The sequence below is a fragment of the Salvia miltiorrhiza genome, chromosome 5 (genome assembly GCF_028751815.1).
Source record: "Salvia miltiorrhiza cultivar Shanhuang (shh) chromosome 5, IMPLAD_Smil_shh, whole genome shotgun sequence".
NCBI lineage: Eukaryota > Viridiplantae > Streptophyta > Magnoliopsida > Lamiales > Lamiaceae > Salvia > Salvia miltiorrhiza.
Window position 1 is genome coordinate 20,540,860 of NC_080391.1, and position 14,783 is coordinate 20,555,642.

Consider the following 14,783-nt stretch of genomic DNA (forward strand, 5'->3'; position numbering starts at 1 on the left):
TTTTTGTATGTTATACTTTAATCTATTTTATTCCTCTGGTGAGTATGATTCCTCTAGCGAGTGTGATTCATCTGGCGAGGGTGATTCATCTGGCGTGTGATTCCTCTGGCGAGTGTGATTCCTCTGGCGAAAGCTATCTCGCTGCTCCCCGTGATTCCCCTGGTAAAGTCATTCATCTGTTCCGCATATATTATTCCTCATCAACTTCTGCTGCACTGGAGGACTCGGCCTCGCTGGCCTTGATTCCTCTGGCGCCCGACACCGCTGGCCACAATTCCTCTGGCTCCTTGCAGACTCGATCCCACTGGCCTCGATTCCTCTGGCGCCCGACGCTGCTGCACTGGAGGACTTGGCCTCGCTGGCCTTGATTCCTCTGGCGCCCAACTCCGCTGGTTTCGATTCCTCTGGCGCCTTGGATACTCGATCCCGCTGGCCTCCATTCCACTGGCGCCCGATTCCGCTACACTGGAGGACTCGGCCCCACTGGCCTCGATTTCTCTGGTGCCCGTCTCCGCTGGTCTCGATTCCTCTGGCACCTTGGAGACTCGATCCCGCTGGCCTCGATTCCTCTGGCGAGTGTGATTCCTCTGGCGAGTGTGATTCCTCTGGTGAGTATGATTCATCTGGCGAATGTTATTTATCTGGTGAGTATGATTCCTCTGGCGAGTCTGATTCCTCTGGCGAATGTTATTCCTCTGGTAAATGTTATTCCTCTGGCGAGTATGATTCCTCTGTCGAAAGCTATGTCGCTGCTCCCCGTGATTCCCCTGGTAAACTCATTCCTCTGTTCCGCATATATTACTCCTCATCAACTTCTTTCTCACAATATGAAATTTTATAGATTTTTTTTGAACCAACTATACTGAATTTTTGGAAAAAAAATAAATAAAGTTAATGAATGTTTCTACATAGATAATAGAGAAAAAAATATAACCCTAATATTTAAGTGTGAATGTGACTGTGTTACCACATTTTAAGGAGTACTCATAATTTCGTAATTAGATATGCTATATAGATAATTAATATATACTTTTTTGTATGTTATACTTTAATCTATTTTATTACTGCTCATTTTACTATTTCTCTCTCTCTTTACGAGCGTGCTTCCTCTGACGAGCGTGATTCCTCTGACGAGTGTGATTCCTCTGGCTAGCATGCTTCCTATGGCGTGCATGATTCCTCTGGCGAGTGTGATTCCTCTGGCGAGGCTGATTCTTCTGGCGAGTGTGATTCCTCAGGCGAGTGTGCTTCCTCTGACGAGTGTGATTCCTCTGGCTAGCATGATTCCTCTGGCGATTCTGATTCCTCTGGCCAATGTGATTCCTCTGGCGAGTGTGATTCCTCTGGCGAGTGTGCTTCCTCTGGCGAGTCTGATTCCTATGGCGAGTCTGATTCCTCTGGCGAGTGTGATTTCTCTGGCGAGTGTGATTCCTCTGGCAAGTGTGATTCCTCTGGCGAGTGTGATTCCTCTGACGAGTCTGATTCCTATGGCGAGTGTGATTCCTCTGGCGAGTGTGATTCATCTGGCGAGTCTGCTTCCTCTGGCGAGTCTGATTCCTCTGGCCATAGTGATTCCTCTGGCGAGCATGATTCCTCTGGCGAGTCTGATTCCTCTGGCGAGTATGATTCCTCTGTCGAAAGCTATGTCGCTGCTCCCCGTGATTCCCCTGGTAAACTCATTCCTCTGTTCCGCATAAATTACTCCTCATCAACTTCTTTCTCACAATATGAAATTTTATAGATTTTTTTTGAACCAACTATACTGAATTTTTGGAAAAAAAAATAAAGTTAATGAATGTTTCTACATAGAGAATAGAGAAAAAAATATAACCCTAATATTTAAGTGTGAATGTGACTGTGTTAGCACGTTTTAAGGAGTACTCATAATTTCGTAATTAGATATGCTATATAGATAATTAATATATACTTTTTTGTATGTTATACTTTAATATATTTTATTACTGTTCATTTTACTATTTCTCTCTCTCTTTACGTATATACTTTTTTTCTATTTTATTACTGCTCATTTTATTAACATATACTTTTTTTTGTATGTTATACTTTAATATAAATACAATTCGAGACACACAGTTTCCCGACTTTTATTTTTAGCCTCACAATTTTTGTTTTGTTTTGCGTGATATATGTATATGTATTTTGTGTGGGCTTGCATGTGCACTAATTAATGCTGATATTTATTATACGAATCTTAGAGAAAGATTTTTTTTTTAAGTTCAATTTTTTACTTCCAAATTTGTACTATAGCCGCCATTTCTTAGTGCCTCAATTAATAAATTCTTTTGGTCACTGACGTTGCAACAAATGAATAACTTTATAGAGCATTTCTTAGCGCCTGAATTAAAAATTAACTGTACATAGCATTTATTATGATAGAGAAAAAAAGCATGGTCAGTCTGAAATGCATTTATGATGATAGAAAAAAAGCATGGTCAAATTGAAATTGTACACACAAGTTTAGCTAGGCAACCCCATAAAATCTGCATTGAAGATTTGATCTTGATATTTACATGTAATAAGAACACTATTTGAAGAACTTTGATGATGGTTTTGTGGGTCTCAAGGTAAGCTGCAGAAATACATGTAATACAAGTGTAAGAAATTTGCCTATAAATATAACCTGCATTTTGCAATAAATGCACAAGCAACAAATATGTCTTCCATGTTTTCTATGTTGAAAGATCTTCATCCTTCTGTAACAACATCAGTGATAAAAGTGAGAGTGGTTCGTGCTTATGAAGTGCCTTTCAATGGCAATGCTGCTGATATTATGAGTTTGGAGTGCATATTTCATTATGCAGAGGTGAGCATTTGTGTATATTTCATAAGATAATTCTATGATGACAGATAATGTATGTATGTGCTGATAATTTCTTTTTTTCTTTGCAGGGTTCAAAAATTCATGCATCTTTTGGAAGAGCTGTGCTAAGAACTATTGCAGTGAATATCAGTGAAGGGAACTGTTATGTCATGCAGAAATTTTACACAAGGTCAAATCATATGCGTTATAAAACGACTAATCATGCATTTCGCTTAACTATGACTCAGAAAACTCAAATTTATCAAGTGATTGATGATGAGTTTCCATTTCATATGTTTTCGTTGAAGCCATTTCCTGAAATTTCAGCTATTGAGAATTTACATGATGAAGCACTGTTTGGTAATGTTTTGTAAAATTTCTGCTAGCATTGTTTTTTTTTTAAGAAAATTTCGTGATGGGAGTTTAATATGTTTGTTGCAGATGTTGTAGGAGTTGTTGTTGACAGTGGAGGAGTGGTTACTCAGCCTAACGCAAAGATGATGGAGTTAAAGTTGGAAGATGAAAAGTATTATTCAATCATATTGTCTATTCTTGAGCTTCTGTAAGTTATGTTATTTTCTGTGAAGAATGATATGATTTTATTTGAAAATTGCAGTCAGAATGTTATCATATGCACCCTTTGGGAAGATTTTGTTGATCAGTTTTTGGCACAAGTTGATGGATATGTTCAACAAATTGCAGTTATTGTGGTTCAGTTTTGCAGGCCACATCTGTACAAGGGTATGAGAATGTATTTATTAAATTTAATGTATGGTTTATATTTATTGAGTGTTATTTTTATTGTGTTTGAATTACATCTATATGCAGGCCAAGTGCGCATATCTACATCATTCAATGTTTCTAAAGTCACACTAAACAAGGGCCTTCCAGAGATCAATGAAATGAGGCAGAGGTTAAAGTTATTACCAGTTAATTTTCTATATTTTTTAGAAGTTTTAATGTGACAAGCTGAGCAAAACTCAAGTTCAAGTGTTTTAAAATTTTTTTGTGTGTTTTAGGATTTTTGGAGTGCAAAGGTTCATTGAGACTATAAACTTAACTTTTAAGGCTGAGCCTAAGAAATTGGTGGATGAGAATGAAATCATGGATGTGAAGAGCATTGAAGATGTTTTCTGCTTGGAGGTTTGTTTATCTGCAGCATGCTCTTAGTTATCATTAGTTTTATACTATAGTATGTGTATTTAATGAGTTAAAAAACCTGTAGTTTTTATCATTCTGTGATGCACAGGATGGGTGTTACTGGATTTGTGGTAGGATTGATCATATTGAAATCAAATGGTGATTGGTTTTACTTGGCCTGCAAGCGTTGTTCAAAGAAAGTTGTGAAGGTGGAGCAGAGGTTCTTTTGTGATCGTTGTAACAAATACGATGGGGTGCCTTCGAAGAGGTGAGGTTTAGATAGTTTGGTATTGAATATAAGCTATTTGTGATTATTAATTATTATTTATTATTATGTGTTGGCACAGATTCATGATTAGGGTAAATGTGGTTGATGCAACAAGCAATGCAACATTGCTACTGTGGGATAGGGAGTGTGTTAAGCTCATTGGCAAAAGAGCTTGGGAAGTTGATGTTTCTACTGCTGTGGTAAATTTAAAGTGTTTTTGCTGCTTGGCAAATATATTTTTGAGATTGTTGGATAAACAGCTTGGGAAGATGAAGTTTTAAAGTTCTATGAGTTCATGTTTGTGTGTGCTTTAATTTGTTAAGTACTATTTATTATTTCAGGTGGATGGAATCCCTAAAGAAATAGAAAACAAACTGCTAGAGAAGTTTGTTTTATTCAAAGTGCAAATGAGAAATGATGCTGACTTCCGGCTGGATCAACCCTATACTATCAACAAAGTTTGTGTGACTCCTGAAATTGTGGAGAAGTTTGCTTCAAAAATCATGGAAAGTCAGACTGAGAACTCTGCAGCAAATGAGTCACTTACTGATTTATCATTTGGATATGATGTGAAGGTATACATTATTCAATGTTTATTTCGTTTGTGCATATGAGCAATCCTGTTAGTTACATTGTTTTATAAAAATAACTAATTGGTTATAATTTCCTACTGTAGGAATCTCAAAGTCAGCGTATCAAAACATTCCCTGAAGAACTTGATGAGATTTTGGAGAAAGATGAAGAACTTGATGACAGTTTGGAGAGAGGAGCATGGATTACTGAATCTGGGAAAAGAGGGCTGGAGGAGTTGTCTGATGATGGTGTGTTTCTGAAGAACAGTTTGGAGAGAGGAGCAGGGATTATTAAATCTGGGGAAAGAGGGCTGGAGGAGTTGTCTGATGATGGTGTGTTTGTAAAAAAATTGAAGAAGGAGAAGGATGGTGTGTTTCTGAAGAAAGTTAAGAAGGAGAAGGCGGATGGTGTGTTTCTAAAGAAAGTGAAGAAGGAGAATGAGTGATCCTTATGAGACAGCCCTTGATTTTTTGAGAACTTAATTACTTAGTGGATGCTTATCTTACAGTCTTTGTAATTATTAAGTACTAATAGTTTCTGTAGTGTTTGACTTTTGAGCTCAAAGCTTATAGTATGTAAGCAAGTAAGAGTTAAGTCAAGTCTGTAAGATTAGCATGTTATGATTACTAGTATACGTCCACTCGTGCGATGCACAATTAATATCGAAATTGAAAGACATGTTAAATATATATATATATATATATATATATATATATATATATATATATATACACAAAAATGAATCTCAATTATAAAAATAAAGTTATCCACGACATAATTTCAATAAACAAAACATGAATTTGAAAATATATAAATTTTTATTTTAGTATTTACAATTTTCAAAATAGCAATTAATTGATTTTTATTGATAATGTATTTAAATATATAAATTCACAATAAAAAATAAGTATAAATAATAATGAGTATCATTATATAGTATCATATAATATTCTAAGATGTTCAATACTATATTTTTGCATATAGTTTAATAATAGTATATTTTTTGGATTGGATATTTAATCATATTTATGTGGTTATTTTGTTTAATACAAATTTTAAACTAAAGTTCGTGTACACATCCAAATATTTGAATTTGCAGATAATATTAAGACATGCTACTGCATCTTCAGTTTACTTTTTTTAAGAGAATCAATTATGATTCTCCAACTAATGATTTTTTCAATGAACCATTTTTTTTTCTTAATAGATAAGTAATGGTCAATCTAATCAATAAATAATAATAACAAATATGTTGATATAAATAAATATAAAATTGCATATGAAAACATATTGAAAATTTAATAAATCTAAATCGAATTTGAAAATATACTTTAAATATATAAAATTATCCATCTATAAATTTATAGTATATATTTCACATAAAAATTATGTTTAAGTTAAAGAGTTCTAATATAAATAAATATAAATTTCATCTTTTAGTTGCATTAAATTGTTATAAACAAAATTATAAAAAGTGATATTGAATAAAATATAAAAAATAAAATAAATAAAGAAAAATGAAGGAGAAAGAACCTTAAAATAAAAAGAATTGAGAAAATAGAAAGGAGAAAGAGGAAAAAAATTAATTTTGTAACTTTAAATTATAATAACTTATTTGTTTCAATTTTATTTTTTATAATTTTTACATCAATTTGTCGTTTTAATTTAACATCCATATTGAATATCTTTTTATTAATCAAAGTTGATGATTTTTAGAAAAGAATAAAAAAAAATTGAAGAAAGAGAAATTTTAGTGGAAAAAAGTTTATGTTAAAACTCATCTTTCATATATATATATATATATATATATATATATAGGGAATGGATCAAAAAAGAAGGCTAAATGTAGGGAGAATGAAGAATGCATATAATCCGTTGGATTTGAGAAATCTAACGGTGATTAGGAGTTGTTTTAATTAATGCGTAAATATTAATAAAGGCTAACAAGGTAATTATCCATTTCTTATAACCGTCCCATTCATTATATCCATTGACCATATCTCGTTAATTTCGAAAGTTAGATTCCACATCTTTAGTTGTGCTAATTTTTTAATATTTTTTCCTTTTATATTATTAAATAATCTCTAATGAAAAATTAAGTGTATTCACTATTCCTCACCACCCGTTTGGTTACTTTCCATATGTTCTAAAAAAAATTGGAAATTAAAATTGATTTATTTATTGTTAAATTATTTAATGTCTTCTATTAAAATGCTGCCGGTAGTGATATTTGTTAATAATTTTTTTTTGTATTTTATAAATTATTCGTTAAATGCAGAAAAGTATCTTGCAAATGTAGACAGATTACTAATTTTTCGCTTAACCATTTGTTTAATTCTGTAAAACAATGTTTTTTATTCATCCAAATTTTATTTTTCTTCGAATAATTTTAATGTGTAATCAAAAATTAATATATCTGAATAGATAATAAAATCTTCACCTAATTGATATTTTTATTAATCCATTAATTGATATTTATTGATTTTTCTTGAACTTGTTGTATGTTTCGAATTAATTTTTTTTTTATGACTTTATTGTATGTGTTTAACTAGTTGCAGTGTTTGTTTCCGTTTTCTCGTTTTCATTTATTTTATTTGGTTTGTTTTTTTTTTTTTTTGATGAAATTTTATTTGGTATGTTATTGTGTTTAGTAATTCATGTAACATTTTATTTTTTTCATTATTTCAAAACCTGTACATAATAATTTGGTTATTTGTATGATAATAAATAATTATATTGTATTTGAATATTGTTCAAAACGTACCAAAATAAGAATTATATTTTTGTGAATATGGATACTAATTTGATGAATAACGTAACTGTTACTCATAAATTATGAATAAGAAAAATATTAGTTGAATAAAGTAACATTATTCATGAATATATCATTTTCGAATAAAAATCATATTTATCTGAATAAGGATAAGAGTTTGCTGAATAATTTATATGATACTCATAAATTGTGAATAAGGAAACTATTTTGTTGAATAAAGTAGCATTTTTCATGAATAATCGTATCTGAATTTTGTTCAAGATTTATCGAATAAAAATCATATTTATGTGAATAAGGAATAAAGTTTGTTGAATAATTTATATGATACTCATAAATTGTGAATAATAAACAAATATGACATGACCACACATAATAAAGATCAAATTTATTTGAATAAACTACAAAAGTTAATGAATATACATAGAAAATTTAAGAATAAACTACACAATATACTGAATTTATAACGAATATTCAATGCAAAACAAGAAATGAACAATTTTTCCCAGCACTCAACGAAAATAAACCAGCAATCCATAGTATGCAATCCAACAATAAATGTCTTTGTTGAGTTTCCTCGCAAAATTCAGAGAATTGTAACTACAAACCTTAATTCCCACAAACCCTTCTAGGTGTTTATAGGAGCATGAACGAGATTGAAATCTATAAAAAACACATCATATGAAACAATTTGTGAGCCAAATCCTGAAGTAATTACATAAAAGAGCCACCAAAAATACAAACAAATGAATTACACAAAAAGGGGAAATCCATGAGACATCGAAAGACAAATACCAGAACCAACGAAAAATTAGCGTGAATAATGGTTGAAAATATCTAGAGGCAGCGGCGGTGAAAATCTTTTTACTAGAGGTGGCACGGCCGGTGGTAGTGGCTTCGCCTGCGACGGACGACAGAGGGCGGCAGAGGAAGGGCGGTAGCGCCTCGCAGCGCCGAAAACAACGAGAAAGAGAAAGAGAGGGGGTCCGGCAGCAGAATCGCGAGATCAACCTCGAATGGCAGGCTACTGAATCAAGATCGGAGACGCTCCACTCTACCAGATATTCATGATTCGATAAGAGAAATGGAAGCTCTGCCACTCTACCAGCCACAAGCGAAATTGAGAGATTAGAGAGAGAGAATGAGACGACAAATTAATGGGGGTGATGGAGGCGTGTTATTCGGAAGGGCTAGAAATGGGTTGAGGTTTTTTTGGAAGTGATATAATTTCCAGATTTTGTGTATGCTTCAATTGACCGAATAACCCTTATTTGAATATAAAAATGTTTTATATGAATTAAACATGATTTTTAATGATTATTCGAAATTAATCATGAAATCAATCATGGCCACTAGTTTTGGAAGATCTAACGGTAAGGATTAATTCCTTATTCTTTATACTAAGGGGATTCTTTGTAGATCCCCACCCTACTATATATATATATATATATATATATATATATATATAAAACCAAAAGATAAAAGATACTAATATATATGCAAAAATAATAGGAGAGAGAAAATTAATAATTTAGATATTTCTAACTTTGTTTTAACTCCATTTGAAATATAATAATATATATTAAATTAAAGTTCTTGTCATAATCTTTAATTTCATATGAATATTAAATATTTTATTATTAACTAAAATATATAATTAAATTTTCAAAAAAGAAGAGGAAATGAAAATAACTAAAAAAAAAGAAATAGAAAAAGGTAATTTTTTGAAGAATGAAAGACGTGCCTATTAACACTACTTAATGCAAAAGATATGCTTAGATGTGGGGGGGGGGGGGGGGCAAAATACGAAGAAAGAAGTTAGCCTAAAATATAGGAATTTTGAATTAAAAAAAATTGATTGTTTTTTTTTAAAAATTTGGCGGTAAAAAGTAGTCGTTGAACTGGTCTTTTATATAATATATAGATGAGAAGGGCTGTCAGTAGGAAATCTGAGTAGACATAGCTCAGTTATTGTATTTTTTATTTTCTAATATGCAATGAGAATGATATCTGTTGCATATTCATTATATTGACTTATTTATTATTTATGTGCATCTAAAATGTGAGAATTAAATTAATTTAAAACATTTGTTTTTCAATGCAGACATATTTGTATTTTTTAGAAAATATATTAAAACAATCATTCACATAAAATACAAGATACTTCACTTTAGCACCAAGATACTTCACTTAAAAGAAAATACTTTAAACCTTGCAGACTAAAGTTAAAATTTATCTGCTGAAATGAAAATTTTATTGAAAAAAGAAGATTGAAAAAACCTTGAGAGCACAGGCTCAATATATATACTATATTTTGGTACCAATTTTCTTCACTCATTTTCATGAGAATTGGGCCAACTCTCCACACGTTTTTTACGATTTTGATACCATAAATAAGTCAAGTGGCAGAGCATAGAAGTCAAGTCTGCCAGAGCAGAGAAGCCGAGTCTTCTCGAGCAGAGGAGAGAAGTCAAGTCTGCCAGAGCAGAGAAGCCGAGTCTTCTTGATCAGAGGAGAGGAAGAAGTGGCAGAGTAGAGAAGTCAAGTCTGCCACAGCAGAGAAGCCGAGTCTTCTCGAGCAGAGGAGAGGAAGAAGTGGCAGAGTAGAGAAGTCAAGTCTGCCAGAGCAGAGAAGCCGAGTCTTCTCGAGCAGAGGAGAGGAAGAAGTGCCAGAGCAGAGAATTCAAGTATGCCAGAGAAGAGAAGCCGAGTCTTCTCGAGCAGAGAAGAGGAAGAAGTGGCAGAGCAGAGAAGTCAAGTCTGCCAGAGCAGAGAAGTCGAGTCTTCTCGAGCAGAGGAGAGGAAGAAGTGGCAGAGCAGAGAAGTCAAGTGACAGAGAAGAAGAAGACGAAGATTCAAGTACTTGAGTACGTGTGGGGAAGACAGGAGGTTCGGGAACCAACCGGTGAACCCTGGCATACTTAAAGAACCTAAAGATACTATCAAAACAATAAAAATGAAAATGTACAAAACCCAAAACTAATAAGCGAAAAAAAAATAAAGATCTCAGTATAAAAAATTTATTCTTTATGAACCCATTAGTGTAGATATTATTAGATCTATGAAAATGAAAATTATAAGATAAACACATAAAAAAACTAAAGAATGAAAAAAACTAAAAAAAGAAAGATAAATATGCAAAAAAAATAAAGATCTTCTGTTTTAAAAATACAGAAGGATGATTAATGCTCTAATTGATTTTTCAATATGACTTCTTTAAGTTATTTATAATTTGTTCATAATTATGATTAATTGATTTTTGAATAATGAAGAAAGTTTCACCCTCCCCCCAAGATATTTTAACTGTTCTTTTTATTTATCCAAATTTAACAAGTTTGATGGGCGCTGTATTGACTACATGGTTACAATTTTATTTATTATTATTTTATGGGTTATTGGCATATAAATACACTAAATTTGGACATATTTTGATTTGTAACATGAACTTTAAAAAGTGTCAACAAATACACCAATTTATTTATTGTAGTAATTTTTAACATGAATTCTATTTACTTTCATAAATACAATTCGAGACACACAGTTTCCCAGCTTTTATTTTGAGCCTCGCAATTTTTGTTTTGTTTTGCGTGATATATGTATATGTATTTTGTGTGGGCTTGCATGTGCACTAATTAATGCTGATATTTATTATACGAATCTTAGAGAAAGATTTTTTTTTTAAAGTTCAATTTTTTACTTCCAAATTTGTACTATAGCCGCCATTTCTTAGTGCCTCAATTAATAAATTCTTTTGCAACTATTTGTGATTCAAATGAATAGCTTTATAGAGCATTTCTTAGCAGCTGAATTAAAAAATAACTGTACAGATCATTTATTATGATAGAGAAAAAAAGCATGGTCAGACTGAAACGCATTTATGATGATAGAAAAAAAACTTTATAGGGTAGCGCCTGAATTAAAAATTGATTTATGATTTGGTTTATGACTCGATTGTAAAAAAAACCCAATTTTTTCGTTTTAAAATTGCACTGAGATTAATATTTTTTTTGTAAAACTGAATTTGAAGGAAAATTAAGTGAAAAGCAATGTAAAATATCATAATAGTTAAAATGAAGGAATTATGATGTGTGTGTAATTCATATTGAAGGTACTGAATTTGAAGGAATTTTTTTTTGTAAAACTGAATTTGAAGGAGAATTTCTTAACTAAAGTATCTTAGGTAAAATATCATAATAGTTAAACTGAATTTGAAGGAATTTTTTTGTACTGTTTGATGGAACTCTAGAACTGTTACAGTTGTACATATATATGAAAAAAGGATACTTAGTATGTTAAAAAGCACATAAGAAGATATAAACAATGATGAATAAAAAAAAAACTTGACATTGTTTACAAAGCCATTTTAAATTAATAAAATCATTCTACGTGTTCACTAACAAGGGACTTATTTTTTTGGGTTTTGGCCAAGGTACTGTTGCTGTGGTGAAAAGGTGATATGAAGAAGTTAAGTAAATCTACGAAGATATGTGGTAAACGGAATAAGGAAGACATCGTCGAATCATGTGAGTGTAATGGTGATTTATTTTGAATTCTTTTTGAAGATAAGTGATTACCTGCTTATATTAGGTAGTTGTAGATGTAAATGATGAACACTACTTCTTCGAAAATCTGCGATATAGAGGATTGAAATGTTTTTTAGTTACATAAATGTAGATTTAGATGATTAACATTTTTTGGAAACTTAACTTTTTTTGTGAATGTAAGATGTGATTCAATGTAGTTATGTAGATCTAATATATTCGCCGATCTGAATCTGTGGAAACAAAAAATCATTAACAAATTTAGAATGAAAAAAATTTGATACAAATTTTTTTTAGTTAGCATGTAGAGCGTATACCTTTAGATCTGCAACAACCGCTTCTTCAAATGGATATCTGTATTAATTGTATTCTTCTGTGAAAAAGTTGTTTTTTCAGATTTGTAGAATGGTAAAAAAAACCCAATAGAGTAGAAAGAGTGTGGGCTGCGAAGAGAGAAATTGTTGCTTATGCTTTGTAGATATGGCAGTAAAAAAAAATGGATCGGAGGTGGAGAGAGGGGGGCTGTAAAGGGCTGCAAAGAGAGAATTTGCAGAGAGGGGCGCTGTAAAGGCCGGTGCGGCGCCGTCGTGTGTTGTCATTGGTATTTATAGTAGGGTTTTGAGGAGGACAATTAATGCATTTTTTTGGTTGTTGAAGATAATTAAATGCAGAAATGGTTTGATTAAAAAAATAGTTAATGTTAATTAGAATTGAGTGGCCCATTTCTTTCTAAATCTGTATACATGTTGGCTGCCTTTAAATTTTGTTTTTCTTTCTAAATCTGTATATACGCTGGCACATTTCTTTTGTTTAAATCAAGTGTTTTTCTTTCTAAATTTGTATATACGCTGCCACATTTATTTTGTTTAAATCAAGTGGCCTTGTGTTGTAGCTGGGTCGAGGATTTGTGTTGTAGCTGGGGCGAGAATTTTTTAAAATGTTTTTTGTTGGGTTCAATTGTTAATTTTAATGGGAAAGGGGCTCTATTTTGAGTTTGTTTAATTTAGTTATAGTCTATGTTATTTGTTTTATAATTGTGCTGTTCATGTGAACTCTATATAATATATCAATTTATGAAATTGTTTGTCACACCCCAATTCTTGAAACAATAACTATAACTGGGGTACGACTAATCATCTAAATGAACAAGGGAAAATCCTTGTGAAATCCGAATAAACGGGATAACAATTGGGCTTAGCCCCTTTGGATGAAGAAAGACAGGTATTCAAATGATACGAATCAATCCACAAACATAACAACTTCAGGATCACAAGTTTAGTGTCATGCTTCAGATAACCAACATTCATTAATCGAAATACTTGAGAGTCAATAGTTTAGGCTCAACAAAAGATAGATACGGGCTAGTTCTACAGCGGAAGTCAAAATAAGGAGTTGAACTCTAGCCTCAGCTCCGCCCCGTCATCACCCGCCATTAACCTGAAAACATTTGAAAGTATTTTTGGGCTAAGTACTAATGTACTTAGTGGGCTGCAACTTTTAAAGCATTTCATAATCTGAAGAACAGTTTATCCAATCATACTGACATGACATAGAAGGTTTTAAAGAGAAATAACTTCTATGCATGTTAAAACATTTCATATATATATTTTTCTTTGATTGCGCGCAGTTGTCACACTCTATTCTGTTACTCGCTGTGATCCCGGACCTCTAGCCACCGACGGATCTCTGTCTCCCGCTGACTTGGACTGAGGGCGTAACCCAGCCAAGTTTACTTTGACCTCGGGATGCTACCCAGGCAGGCCTCTTATTTCTCATGCTCCGGAACACATCCAGCCGAGCACCCTTATAACGCCTCTGGTTAGAGCCCGATGGAGATCAACCCACCGAGTCAACTAACAAGTGTACACAATTCTCAAACAACGTATTAGGTCATAAGAGAACCTCAATTGATTAACTGCACGAGCCTTAAACATGGTAGAGTGCACAAAAATATTTATTGGATAAACAGTTTGTATTTCATGAAACATTTAAGCTCATTAGCTCAATCATACATTTGGAAAATAAGCCCACTTGTATAGGCAATGCCTGTCGTTTAACGTTATCTCTGAATCGGAATAGCAGTGCTAATCCTCCGGATGCTCAAAGCCTACAAGAAATCTATTCTTAATAGGTCTCTTAAATCTAAACTCAAGTCACGGTGAAGTGCTTAATATTCTATGATTCACTTAGCCGGGTTTTCAAAATTTAATGAATAAATAATTGAAAACACTTTTCTTGAGTTAAGAACACCAACAATATTCTTACTCGTCTTTCTTTGATAATCGGAATTATAATTAAAACCAATTAAATCATAAATACTTTTATTGCAAAAATGTAATGCAATTTCATGCCATGCTTAGCATATAATAAGTAATTACTTAAGATATGCACATAATAATAATTTAATATTATTATGAAAACTAGTCTTTGAAAATAATTAATTAAACTAATTAATAGTTTAATTAATTAAAATAGGGCAGCCCAATTAATTTAATTAATCAAGGCAGCCCAAAGTTTAAAATAAAACTGACCCAAATGGTATTTGTAATAAGGCCCAACTGAATTGAACTAATCAGCCCAACTGATAAATAAAGTAAAGGCCCAACTGTAAATAAAAAAAAACTCGGCCCAAAGGGAGCCCAACACCCAACCCTTCTTCTCCCCTTCTCAGTC

At 32.3% G+C, this 14,783-nt stretch overlaps 1 long non-coding RNA gene across 1 annotated transcript; it reads right to left on the bottom strand.

The window, feature by feature from the left end:
- Window positions 1-2,430: 2,430 nt before the first annotated feature.
- Window positions 2,431-12,811, bottom strand: LOC130986636 (uncharacterized). Its single transcript, XR_009089326.1, has 3 exons — window positions 12,428-12,811; window positions 12,144-12,343; window positions 2,431-2,587 (listed from the first exon to the last, which is right to left on the bottom strand). It is a non-coding gene; the product is annotated as an uncharacterized LOC130986636 (long non-coding RNA).
- Window positions 12,812-14,783: the final 1,972 nt, after the last annotated feature.